The sequence below is a fragment of the Elaeis guineensis genome, chromosome 7 (genome assembly GCF_000442705.2).
Source record: "Elaeis guineensis isolate ETL-2024a chromosome 7, EG11, whole genome shotgun sequence".
NCBI lineage: Eukaryota > Viridiplantae > Streptophyta > Magnoliopsida > Arecales > Arecaceae > Elaeis > Elaeis guineensis.
In genome coordinates this window covers 32590735-32604946 of record NC_025999.2, presented here as the reverse complement: position 1 = coordinate 32604946, position 14212 = coordinate 32590735, and the positions used below count along the sequence as shown (strand labels likewise).

The window sequence follows — 14212 nt, the reverse complement described above, 5'->3', positions numbered from 1 at the left end:
AAGGTTACAATCTTGGCATCTGATGCTAGGGTTGGTTGAATTTGATGCATTCCTCCTCTTGAAGGTGTAGCTTTATCAGGTTCCCTAGTTGTTTCCCACTGTAAATTTTTCTCGGCTAGATCTTCTAAGAATTGCCAAGCTTCAGTAGTTTCTTTGTCCATAAATTAGCCTTGGCACATGGACTCTAGCATGGTTCTTGAGTTTGAATCTAACCCCTCATAGATGATCTGGCATAGTCTCCAAGTTTCTATTCCATGGTGTGGACATTGGGTCAAAAGATTCTTGAAACGATCAAAGTACTTCCAAAATGATTCACCAGCTAGTTGGTAAAATTGATTTATTTCATTCCTAATCCTAGCTGTTTTATGATGGGGAAATACTTTTTCAAAAATATTCTCACAAAGCCCTCCCAGGTAGTGACAGAATGGTTTGGCAGACTATAAAGCCACTTCTTAGCATTATCCTTAAGGGCAAAGTTGATTAATCTAAGTTTGACCTCATCCTCTGTTAATTGCAGTTTCATAGTTGCACATACCTCCTCAAATTCTCTAATAAATATATACGCATCCTCTAATCCAGTGAATTTTGGAAGCATATTTATGATTTGAGGTTTGATTTCAAAATTATTAGCTGTGGGTTGTGGCAACCTGATACAAGATGGTTGGATGGAGCCAACTGGATAACACAAATCCTTAAGGGTCATGGGTTGGATTGGTTCAGCCATTGGAACAACAGGAATTGACTCAATTCTAACTAGACGACCCGACACTCTTCTCCACACACGAGGTGTACGGTTCTCAATGTTTATATAATTTTTTTTATAAAAATTTTTATGTATAAGAAAAAGAAAGAAAAGAGAAAAAGTTCTAAAGAAAAGATCCTAAGGAGTCCTAAATCTAAAGAAAAGTAATCAAATTAATTTAAATTTTAATAATTTTTTTTTTATTTTTCAAACAAGTGAAACAATAAATTAAACTCAATCTATCTTAGGGTTAACCTAAATCTAGACAGCTCCTAACTATTCCAAGATGACCCTTCAAGCCTTCCAAGTGGAGATTGATCAACTAGTTAGCCAGATAAGTATAAGAGGTGGGAGGTTTACTCATCGTTACCTTTCTAGATACCAAACGAGTTGGCCAGGCCAGCAACTGAACCAATTTAACAAATCATCCTCAGGGACTTGCCTAGACACCAACTAATCAAACAACTCAAACTTGGTAGAACTCTTAGGGTTCCTTGTCCTATTGAGCTCGAATTCCTTAAGGTTGACGTCAAATTGATTTTAAGATTAAAGGTCTAGGTAATGCAATATGATGGAGATGGTTTTTGGGCTAAGGAAGGGTAATGAAATCCCCACCTTATCTTGTTAATGGGTTGATGCCCTTAGATTAATTATGAAAATGTAAATACAAATAAATAAGATGAACAAGAATGTAAAAGATTTTAATTTAGAATTTTTTTTATTTTGATATTTTACTTCATGATTATAAAATGTTTTTGTTTTGTTTTATTTTTTTTTGTGATTAAGTAAATTCAAATGATTAGGTCTAAAAGGAAAAGTAATTAACTAAAAATAATAAAAGAGAAATTAGAAACATACCTGAGTTTTTCAGCAATCACCAACTAAATCTAGAAACCTAAAGGAAAAAGAAAGAGAGTTATAAAGCACGAAGAACAAATATTTGAAAACAATTTAAAACGCCAAATCCCCGGCAACGGTGCCAAAAATTTGATGTGCAAATCTTAAAATTTATAAATAAAATTGCAAGCGCACAGTGTGCAGAGTAGCACGACCAGCGAGTATGGGTCGATCCCACAGAGACTTGGTTTAAAAATAATTTTCAAATCTATGCTCAAGCGAGCTTTAACGAAAATCGAAAATCGAAAGTTGTTTGCTAAAGACAATAAGACTAAGGATCTAGGGTTTTTGAATCCACTAGATCTAGATTAGGGAATTCTACCTAGAATTTTTCTTATTGATCCCAACGACTACTCCTCTTGTCTTTCCCAAGTATAGATTATGAAGGGACTAAGGCCCAACGATAACCCATCAAGATTCTTTACAGGAGAGTAGTAACTAGGATCCCTTAGGGTTTTCTCCTCCTATGCACTGAATCAAGCATAAACTATGAAGGGACTCTGACCCAACTGTAGTTCATCAAAAATTTTTGGCAAAAGAGGAAGAAAAAGAAACCCTAAGAAAAAAAAGAACCCTATGTAAAACCCCTACTCATGATCTAGCTTCATCGCAAACCCTAGAAGGGATGCTTAGCTAGACATGATCTAAATCTACTTGCAAAATTTAAATGCAGAAAAATAAACTACCCTAATTTCATAAATTAAACTATCCTAATTGCATAAATTTAAACTGCATAATTTAAACTAACCTAATTGCATAAAATTAAATTGCATAAATTAAACTATCCTAATTGCAAGAAAAATAAATTGTATAATGTAAAGAGATAAAATTACATAAAAATAAGATTTTATATAAAAAAAATTTATTACAAAAATTTCAAAGCTCGAGGCTTGAGAAGAAAGCTAAAAACCCACTATCTAGGGTTACAAGCCTGATCGGAAGGCCAGAATCCCTCCAAAAAAAAACAAGGGCCTTTGGGAGCTTTTTATAGGCATTTGGGGGTTATAAGGTTTTCAAAACTTTAGATGTGGGACTAAGAGGTTTTAGAGGGCTGTTAGGGGGGTTTAGGGGCTCAAAACTCGCTCAAAAAGTACTTAAATCCATCAAGAAACCCCAGAAATTGTTTCAGCCGTCCGATCTTCATCTAAAGGACCCAATTCATCTAATAAATCAAGCCGGAAGCGATTATGGGCCGTCCGATGACGATCTGGGTGAAGCGCTGCCGTTGGATCGCACTGCAGAGATGGGATCAGGTCGGATGCATTGCGGACCGTCCGATCAAGATGCTGAAAGATTTCGTCCGTTGGATCACGCTGCAGAAGGATCCCGTGTTGTCCTAGTATTTATTGATTCTTGCAATTGCCTTGATTACGGTTGGATCTTGACCGGCTGCGATGGTGGCCGTCCGATGGCGCAAAAATATGGAGCGTTGGATCTTGATCAGAGAAGATCGGACCATCGAGTGATGTGAAGTTACCAGGTTGCCCTTCAGACCTTCTTCTCTCTCCTCATGAGCCCTGGACCGCGCGCGTGGATCGGGCTCGCGATGCGTTGCGGTGAGCCGAGACTCGCTGATTGGCTGGTTTATGGTGCGCCGATGGGTCCATGGTCCAGGCGCCTGTTGCTGTGGATCAGGCGGCTAATCAGATCACCAAATCAGTTGATTTTTGACCAATTTTGACCTGATTTGACTCGGGTTTGATCCAATTGAGTCTTCTTTCTTCATTCTTCAATTTCTTGGTCAATTTAACTCCGTTTTGCATAAAATTTATGTCGTTGGAATCCTCTTTCCTTGTTCTTTCTATTGATGACCTCTTCTTCTACAAAATATAATAACAAGTATCAATTTTCTAATAAAGTTAGATAATTTAGATATTAATTGATACTTTTTATGTCAATTTGTGACATAAATCAGAGTGCAATGCCTACTAGAAACTAATCGCATATAGATTTTTGTTTCTCCACTCGAGGAGTGTGAGAGATTTAAAAAAATAATGAGAGTCTTGTTTGTTTTTAAAGTTCTTAGAATAAATATTTTTCAAGTACAAATCTCTAATTAAAAACTGTTCTCTCTACAGATTATCATGTCGAGTTCTAACCCTCTAGCTCGAACCTTTGACACCAATAGGTTGATCGAGATCAATTACAACGATTGGCTCAGAAACTTGAGAGTTATTCTCAGTTCCAAGAAATTAACCTATATCCTTGATCAAGCTGTGCCTTCTGAAGGTACATCTAATTTACTCTAATCTAACGATTTTTCTTCTTCTAATTGAATTTTAGATTCAAGTTCGAGTGCACATTTTTGTACTTCTATATAGGGTCTAGAGAAAGTTAGAGAGTTGAAAAAAGGTGAAGTTACTCTCCAAGTCGATAATAGATAAGAGTTACTGCTATGACCGTCGGGACCTACTCTCTGTGACTACCATTAAGATTTAGTTTAATTTTAAAGAATTATTATTTTGTACCTATAGTTAGTAAAAATTTAATTTCTATATCTGTGCTAGCACAGGATAATTATAATTTTTATTTTAATAAAAACTTGTGTATAATTTATTTTAAAAATAAAATTATTGCACATGCCTTTTTAATTGATGGAGTTTATCATTTGCATGTGGATGCGAGTGCTAATGTTAATGAATAAATTATGAATGCCATAGGGTCTAAGAGATCTAAAGATAGGATTAGCCAAAAATATCTGTGGCACCTTAGGCTAGGCCATATAGGAGAGGACAGACTTAACAAACTGGAGAAAGATAGTCTTCTGGGGCTATTGACTTTCGAGTCTTATCCAATTTATGAGTCTTATCTTTAAAAAAAGATGGCCAAACTATCTTTTATGGGATATGGGGAAAGAGCCACTGAGATATTAATCCTGATGCATACTGATATGTGTGGTCTATTCAACATATAAGCTAGAGATGGCTATCTCTACTTCATAGTCTTTACTGATGATTACTCACAGTATGGATTTATGCATCTGATGCGATATAAGTTTGAGGTCTTTGAAAAGTTCAAAGAGTTCAGATATAAAGTAGAGAAGCAAATCAAAAAATCTATAAAGATTTTTTGATCAAATTAAGGAGGAGAATACTTTAGTGGAGAATTCCAGGTCTATCTTAAAGATAACGGTATAGTCTCATAGTGGACACCTCCAGGGATACCTCAACTCAATACGATATCTGAGAAGAGGAATTGGATCTTATTGGATATGGTTCGATCCATAATGAGCTACACGGATCTTCTTTTTTTTTTTTGAGGGCATGCATTACCTTCTGCTATTCATCTTTTGAATAGGATTTCCTCTAAATCCATTCTTTCCATACCATATGAGCTATGGCATGGTAAGAAGCCAACTCTATGTTACCTCAATATTTAGAGATGTCCAACCCATATCTAGCGACAACAGATGGACAAATTAGAGGCTAGGTCATTCAGACTCATTTTATAGGGTATCCTAAAAAATTCATGGGATACTATTTTTATCTTCCTGAGGATCATAATGTAATTGTGAGTGATGAACACTTGAATTAGGTCACTAGAGGTACTAAATATTATAATAATTGATGTTATTCTATAAGAATTTGATGCTCTCTAGTCTATTTTGTAGGTGTTTGGAAGTTTGAGTTCATATGATTTAAATTAGAGTCAAATCGAATCAAATTTGAGTGAACCAGACAACCAGCTCCCATTTTAGTGTAAACGTGACTTAAAGATCAAAGATCAGAAAGCAACCTCTTCAATCAAGGGTCCAGATTAGAAGATAATAGAACCAAGTATGAAAATAATTTAATATTAAAGGCTCAGATTAAAAGATCACTCTTCATAAAAATCCAGTATGAATGTGACTTATTGATCAACAGAGGAGAAATAATATGAACATGTAAGGGTCCTTATTCATTCTCCCACCTCTTTTCTCATGAAATCCAAGAGTCTCCAATGTCTAAAATTCTCTTGAAACTCTAGCCTCTACTCTATAAATACACGCCCCCTTCTCTTCCAAAGAAACATCGGCCCCCTTATGGGGATCATCCCCAACTCTTCTCCATCAAGCCAAAGCCTAAAGTTTCTTTTCAAGTTGCTCCCCTCTCTCTCCTTCTTTCTCTTTTCTTCATAATTCTAGGAGAGGTACTAACCCTAGCATACCTCTTCTTTTCCTTACTCTATCATATTTTTCTATAGTTCCCTTCTCCACATTTCAAGAAGTCTAGGGGAAGTCCTAACCCTAGCATACCTTCCATCAAATCTAGAAGAGGTCCTAATCCTAGTGCCGCTATCCTTTCTTTTTCATATTTCTATACTTCATCTACCATTCTTTCTTGGAGTTTCTGTACCAAGCATTCTAGCCATCTTGCCACTATCTGTACAGAAGAAGACAAAAGGATTCAAGGGAGTGCATCTATCATCGGGTGTAGCGAGAAGATCAACTTGATTTTATTGTCTTGTATCATACTTTTAATTCTTTTCCATTATATATGCTTCTTTATTTGATTAATAAAAAATATTTTTATTATAATTTTTTATTTTTTTAATTTCTTGCAATCTTTATTCTTTTTTTTTTTATTTTAAAATAATCGATCTAAGATCCCTATGGATACGATCCTGACTCACCCTATCTACATAGTAGTGAGTGTTAGAAAATGAGTAGGGTTGCATGCATAGATTTCAAAATAATTTTGAATAGCAGTGAAAATAGATCTAGATTAAACTATTTAATCCCACATGCATATCAAATTGAATACTACCTATGCCCAGATCTAAAACATGCATATAATCTAAAAATTAAAAATTAAAAATATTGAGATCGGATCTCAATACCTTGCACAGATCAAACTATACTACAGTCGATGATCGTAGATCTGAATGATTTCTCTAGCCATGCACATGCCTGGCCTCTATAGGTATTCATATGAGGATTCGTTCCAATCAGAGGTGAGATGATCTTTCCAGGATGCTAGCTCTCTGGCAAAGATTTTCTCTTTGATGGCTGATCTGGTTCTCTCTCAGATCTCATAGACTCTTTTGAGAACTAAGAAGAATGGGAGGAAGAGGAGGAAAGAGGCTCGAGTTTTGAGTAGAACTTTTTCTTCAAATTTTTCTTTATTTCTCATGTCCTAGGCCTCCAAGTATTGGAGCTTTTTTATAGGGAAGAGGGATTAGGGTTTTGGAAAAAAGGGGGTGCCACACCATGACACACCATACCAATAATGGCGTCCAAAATAATTTGTGCCAAGTACTAAGAAGTGGCATGAGAAATCAGATCTGATTTCTCACGCTACTCCTTTCTCAATGCCCATAAGGATAGGTAGGTTGGCGCCACTTTATTTTCTACAATACCTTATTTATTTCCTTTTTATCTCCATCTCTTGATTTGAATCAAATTCAAAATAGGAAAGAGATTAGGAGATATGATAAATGAGTCTCCAAGCATTGCTGCCTACCCTTACTGCACCCACTCCTTTCTCACACCAATATTATTCATGCCAAATCTCTTTTAGCATGAAAAATATCTCATGGAAACTAGGGCGTGTAAGGGAGAGAGAGAGTCCTAAGGAGATGAGACTTTAGTGTTGCCCAGCTATGCAACCCAAGAGGGGGGGGGGGGTGAATTGGGTTTCTAAAAATTTTAGGCTTAATTAATTACTTATGATGAATGAGAACAAAGACTTTAAATCAAGATTAATTTCCTAAAGCAAGAATGCAAGGATATAATAAAGAAATAAAGAGAAACAATAAAGCACACCACAAACACAAGGATTTATAGTGGTTCGGTGCCAACCTTGCACCTACATCCACTCCCCAAGCTCCTACTTGGGAATTTCAATCCACTATACTTGTATTCAACCCGAATACAAACGTCGGAAACTCCGACACTAGCTATCCCAAGCTAATCCACTTATTTTTCGGGTACAAGCCAACCCAAAACACTCCGATTTCAGGTTCGGATCAACCTTCCCTTGTTTTGGAAATCCTCCAAAAACAAAAACAAATACTCACAAAGAGTAAAGTAGCTTAGAGCACAAATTAATACAATAACAGCTCCTTAAATGAGCGAATATAACAATAAAAATACTTTACTCAAATGAAGAATCCCCTTTTGAATTTTCTCAAGGTGGATGAACGCTTGAATGAATGCTTGAGAAGAAGATGATCTTTGATTGAAGACTTCTTGAAGGCTTTGAAAGATCTCTTGATCAAGGTTGAACAATAGGCGTGAGAAATCCTCTCTTTGAATGCTCTTGAATCTCTTTCACAATCTCTCGTGTATATTGTGAATCACTTATCTCTCTCGTGCAGATTTTGGATCCACTTTTCCTTTTCTCTAGAGTATCTCGTTGATCACCTCTTGTATTTTGGATCCTCTCAATTGTATTTCTTTTGTGTCTCTCGATCCTCTTATTTTCTTTCACCTTTAGAAACCATTTTATAGCAATAAGAAACAAGAGAAAACATATTAGGCAGATAAAGAGCCGTTAGAGCATTTTTAAGAAGCATAAAAGGTAATTAAAACGGGCAAAAAACTAACCGTTGCGGACATTTTCCGTCGCAGGGGTCGACTCATGCTTCAGGGGTCGACTCATGAGTCGACCTCTGTTGCAAAGACCAGAGATTTGGTTTCTGGAAATTTTTGGCTCAAATCAGCAGAGGTCGACTCATGAGTCGACTCATGCCTTGTGGGTCGACTCATGAGTCGACTCACAGGTCGTGCCAAGCCAAAAATCCAGCATGCCATGGGTAATTTTTGCGTGCCAATCAGCTCATAGTGTCATGAGTTGACTCATACACTTCAAACCTTCATAACTTCAAAAATATAAGTCCAAAAATAATGAAATTTTCACCAATAGATTTCAAATCATTTATTCTACCAAATGATATTATCAAATCAGGATTTTAGCAAAATTATGATTTTGCCCTTGAAGAGCATAAGGACTTTTTCAATTTAAAATTATTTGTATCCCTTCAATCTGCTTTGTAATCATCAAAATCAATCTAGGAGCAATAATCTCTCCCTTTTTGATGATGATAAAATATTTGAACAAAAGCATTTATGTGAAACACTAATTTCAAAAGAATGCATTATAGATGTATATGCTTGAAAAGAGTATGATTCTTTTGGCATGTAATATAAATGGTCATATACAAAAATAATTTATCCATTTGCTTAAGGATTTGATGATATGCTCATTGGATTATGTGATTTTGGTGTTAGAGCGAAAAACTTATTTTTGTTATCAGATTAAGCTGTATTTTGAAAATTTCATTTTCATTTGATTTTAGTTTTAGCATCAGAGCAAAAAATACTTATGTACTTTAATTGCTTTTTGATACAAGAAAAATAATTATGTATGCCAAAGCATGTTTAAGAGTTGATTTGGAAACTGTATTAGATCATTTTGAGTTTAAGATGTATCAAAGCAAGAGAAAAATAAATTTTACAATGTATCAGAGCAAGAAAAATAATTTTACAAAGTTATCAGAAGAATTTTACAATGTATCAGAGAAAATTTTATAATGTATCAGAGCAAAATTTTATAATGTATCAGAGCAAGTTTTTATAATGTATCAGAGCAAGTTTTATAATGTATCAGAGCAAGTTAAAAAAAATTTTAAGATGTATCAGAGTAAGATAAATTTCTTAAGATGTATCAAGATAAATAAAATTTCAAGAGATGTAACAGAGCAAGTTGTAATTTTGAAGTATATCAGAGCATATTTAAATTTTTAATGTAAATCAGAGCATATATAAAGAAGTAATTTAAAAGTTACTTATTTGCATTGTACTTAGCATTGTATTTTTGATATTGTTCTTTAAATTTTCAATTCATTCATTAATTTCTCATAATTTGTGGTTTTGATTGCTTTTTCTTTAATTGCTCATAATTTATGGTTTTGCTTTTGATGGATGGCTTTTTGTTTAATTTCTGTCTGATACCAAATTTCTCTTTAATTTTTGTTTAATAATTTCTTCCCCTTTTTGACATCTGTTGCTCCTAGATTGATTTTGATGATTACAAAGTAGATTGAAGGGATACAAATAATTTTAAAATGAAAAAGTCCTTATGATCTTCAAGGGCAAAATCATAATTTCACTCAAATCTTGATTTGATAGTACCATTTGGTAGAACAAATGATTTGAAATCTATTGGTGAAAATTTCATTGTGTTTGGACTTATATTTTTGAAGTTATGAAGGTTTGATGTGCATGAGTCGACTCATGAGTCAACTCATGGCACTATGAGCTGATTGGCACGCAAAAATTACCCATGGCACGCTAGTTTTCTGGCTTGGCATGACCTGTGAGTCGACCCATGAGTCGACCCACAAGTCATGAGTCGACTCATGAGTCGACCCCTGCTAATTTGAGCCAAGAAATTTCAGAAAAGCATTCTCTGGTTTTTGCAACAGAGGTCGACTCATGAGTCGACCCCTGAGGCATGAGTCGACTCATAAGTCGACCCCTGCGACGGGAAATGTCAGCAACGACTATTTTTTTGCCCATTTTAATTGCCATTTATGCTTCCTAAAAATCCTCTAACGGCTCTTTATCTGCCTAAATTGTTTTCTCTTGCTTCTAATGCTACAAAATGCTTAATTTGATGAAAGAAATTGCAGATTAAATAGCGGATCAAACGTGAAATCAAAAAGAAGAGAAGAAGAAGAGAAAAAGAGGAAAAAGAGAAGAACAGAAGAGAGGATCCGAAATTTGCAAGAAAAAGCCTGAGATCAACGAAAAATCCAAAGAGAAAAAGAGTGAGGATCCACAATATACCAGAGAGATTGTGAAAGAGAAAAGCAAGATCTTTCAAGGAGAGAATTCTTCACGCCTATCGTTTCAACCTTGATCTAGAGATCGTTCAAAGCTTTCAAGAGATCTTCAATCAACAATCAACCTCTTCTCAAGCGTTCAACCATTCATTCATCTTGAGAAAATCTGAAAAAGGGGTTCTTCATTTGAGTAAAGCTTTTATTGTTATATTTGCTCATTTAAGGAGCTGTTATTATATTAATTTATGCTCTAAATTTTTTAACTCTTTGTGAGTTTTTGTTCTTATTTTTGGAGGATTTCCAAAACAAGAAAAGGTTGATCCGAACCTGAAATCGGAGTGTTTTGGGTTTGCTTGTACCCGAAAAACAAGTGTTCTAGCTTGGGATAGCTAGTGTCGGAGTTTCCGACGTTTTGTTTTCTAGCTTGGGATAGCTAGTGTCGGAGTTTCCGACGTTTTGTATTCGGGTTGAATACAAAGGATAGTGGATTGAAATTCCCAAGTGGGATCTTGGGGAGTGGATGTAGGTGCAAGATTAGCACCGAACCACTATAAATCCTTGTGTTTGTGGTGTGCTTTATCGCTTTATCTTATTTCTTTATTATATCCTTGCAATACTGCTTTAGTTAATTAATATTGATTTAAAGCCATTGTTTTGTTCTTCATAAGTTATCTGTTGGGCTTAAAATTTTTAGAAACCCAATTCACCCCCCCTCTTGGGTTGCATAGCTGGGCAACAAGTGGTATCAGAGCCGGTGCTCTAGCCCTTCTTTGATCTAACAATCAAAGAGTCAAATATCTATGGCAACCCATGTTGGTACTTCTCTAGCCGAGGGGCAATCAACAAATCGACCTCCACTTTTCAATGGATCTAATTACACCTATTGGAAAGCTCGGATGAAGATTTTCATACAAGCACTCGACTATGATATGTGGAGTATCATAGTGAATGGTCCTCACACACCCACCAAGATTATAGATGGTGAGGAGTCAACCAAACCCGAGAAAGAATGGGATGAGGTTGACAAGAAATTGGCACAATTAAATGCCAAAGCTATGAATGTTCTTTATTGTGCACTAGATGCTAGTGAATTTAATCGCATTTCTACTTGTGCATCTGCTAAAGAAATATGGAATAGGTTAGAAGTCACCCATGAGGGAACAAATCAAGTAAAAGAGTCTAAAATAAACATGCTTATACATAAATATGAATTGTTCAAAATAGAGCATGATGAGTCCATAACTGCTATGTTTACTCGTTTTACTGATATAATCAATGGTTTAAAGAGTCTTGGCAAATCTTATACTAACAGTGAACTTGTAAGGAAGATTCTCAGGTCACTGCCAAGAACTTGGGAAGCCAAGGTGACTGCCATCCAAGAAGCAAAGGACTTGAACACTCTACCTCTAGAAGAGCTTCTTGGATCCTTGATGACTCATGAACTTAGCATGATGCAACATCAAGAGAATGAAGTCAAAAAGAAAAGAACCATTGCCCTCAAATCCACAACTTCACCTGATTATGAAACGGATGACTCTGAAGATGAAGATCAGGATGAGGAGATGGCTCTCATCACTCGAAAATTTAAGAAGTTTCTAAGAAAAAGAAAACAGGGGATGAGAAAGAAATTCACAAAAGGGGATCAAAGCAAAGAAAAGGAGAAAGATCAAACCCCTATATGCTACGAGTACAAGAAGCCAGGACATTTCAGATCCGAATGTCCACAATTGAAGAAAGGTCCAAAGAAGTTCAAAAAGAAGGCAATGATGGCGACCTGGAGTGCGAGTGATGACTCAAGCTCCGACGAGGAAACCTCAACAGAACAAGTCAGTCTGTGCCTGATGGCACATGAAAATGAGGTAACTTCTGAATCCACTAGTGAATTTACTTTTGAAGAATTGCATGAAGCATTCTATGATTCAATTGATGAATTAAAGAAACTAGAGAAGAAAAACAAAGAGCTGAAATTGGAAAATCAGTCCTTAGTGAAACAAGCTGAAAATCTTTCAATTGAAAAATTCACCTTGATTCAAGAAAATCAAAACTTAAAGGATGAAATGAACAAGCTAAAATCTATAGTAGATAAGTTCACCTTAAGTTCAAACAAGCTAAATATGATCCTTGATAATCAGAAAGCTATATATGATAAGGCTGGACTTGGTTATAAACCCCTGAAGAAACAAAAATTTCTGAAGGATATTTATGCAAATTATTTAAGCAAAAAGTCTACAAATATTACTTGTTTTAAATGTGGAAGAATAGGACATAAATCATACACATGTCTTATTAACAAATATGCAAACACAAAGAAAATATGGGTTCCAAAAGGAACCATTCTGACTAACCTGAAAGGACCTAAGAAAGCTTGGGTACCTAAGACAGAAACTTGATCTGTGCTTGCAGGTGTGTCTAGCATCCCAAGAAGGAAACAGGAAATGGTATCTTGACAGCGGATGCTCGAGACACATGACTGGTGATGAATCACAATTCATCACGCTTGATGCTAAGGATGGAGGGATGGTCACCTTTGGAGATAATGGCAAAGGAAAGATCATCGGGATAGGTAACATTGGTATCACTCCCTTCAAATACATTGAGAATATTTTACTAGTTAAAGGTTTAAAGCATAACTTACTTAGCATTAGTCAATTCTGTGATAAAGGGTATAAAGTAAATTTTGAATCATCTGTTTGCATTGTGACAAGTCCTATTAACGATGGTATTAAATTTATAGGACATAGGCATGGCAATGTTTATATGGTAGACTTGAATGATTTAACTAAATTAGACATGCAATGCCTAGTTTCCTTAAGTGCTAAAATAAATGAGACTAGTTGGCTGTGGCATCGTAGACTTGCACATATTAGCATGCATTCTCTTTCAAAATTAATTAAAAAGGATTTAGTTCTCGGTTTGCCAAAACTGAATTTTGAAAAGGATAGAATTTGTGATGCATGCCAATTAGGCAAACAAACTAGAGTTTATTTAAATCCAAAAGCACTATTTCAACTTCTAGACCTTTAGAGCTCTTACATATGGATTTATTTGGACCAACAAGAACCACCAGTCTAGGAGGAAAACAATATGGATTTGTAATAATTGATGATTACTCTCGTTTTACTTGAGTTTTCTTTTTAGCTCACAAAAATGAAACCTTTCAAATTTTTACTAAATTTCATCGAAAAGTCACTAATGAAAAAGGGTTTTCAATTCAAAATATTAGAAGTGATCATGGAACAGAATTTGAAAATCATGACTTTGAAAATTTTTGTGATGAAAATGGAATTGGCCATAACTTCTCTGCTCCTAGGACACCCCAACAGAATGGGGTAGTTGAAAGAAAAACAGAACCTTAAAAGAAATGGCCCGTACCATGCTTTGTGAAAGCAACCTTCTAAAATATTTTTGGGCGGAAGCTATTAACACAGCATGTTACATTTTAAATCGTGCTTTAATTAGATAATTTTTAAAGAAAACCCTCTATAAACTTTGGAAAGGAAGAAAACCAAATATAGCATATTTTCATATTTTTGGTTGCGATGTTTTGTATTAAATAATGGCAAAGAAAAACTTGGTAAATTTGATGCAAAATCAGATGAAGCAATCCTTCTAGGTTACTCCTCACTAGTAAAGCATTTAGAGTGTTCAATAAAAGAACCTTAGTAGTTGAGGAGTCCATACATGTTGTTTTTGATGAATCTAACGATCTTCCTTCAAGAAGAATGAGGGTATTGATGATACAGATCCACTAATAGAAGGTATGAAGGAGATCACTCTGAAAGACTCAGCAACTCCAGAAGACAAGGA

The 14212-nt window shown here is 35.3% G+C and overlaps 1 non-coding gene across 1 annotated transcript; it reads left to right on the top strand.

Moving 5' to 3' along the window:
- The first annotated feature begins 249 nt into the window (after positions 1–249).
- On the top strand, positions 250–356 carry LOC140859554 (small nucleolar RNA R71). The gene has a single exon (XR_012143091.1). It is a non-coding gene; the product is annotated as a small nucleolar RNA R71 (small nucleolar RNA).
- The last annotated feature ends 13856 nt before the right edge of the window (positions 357–14212 follow it).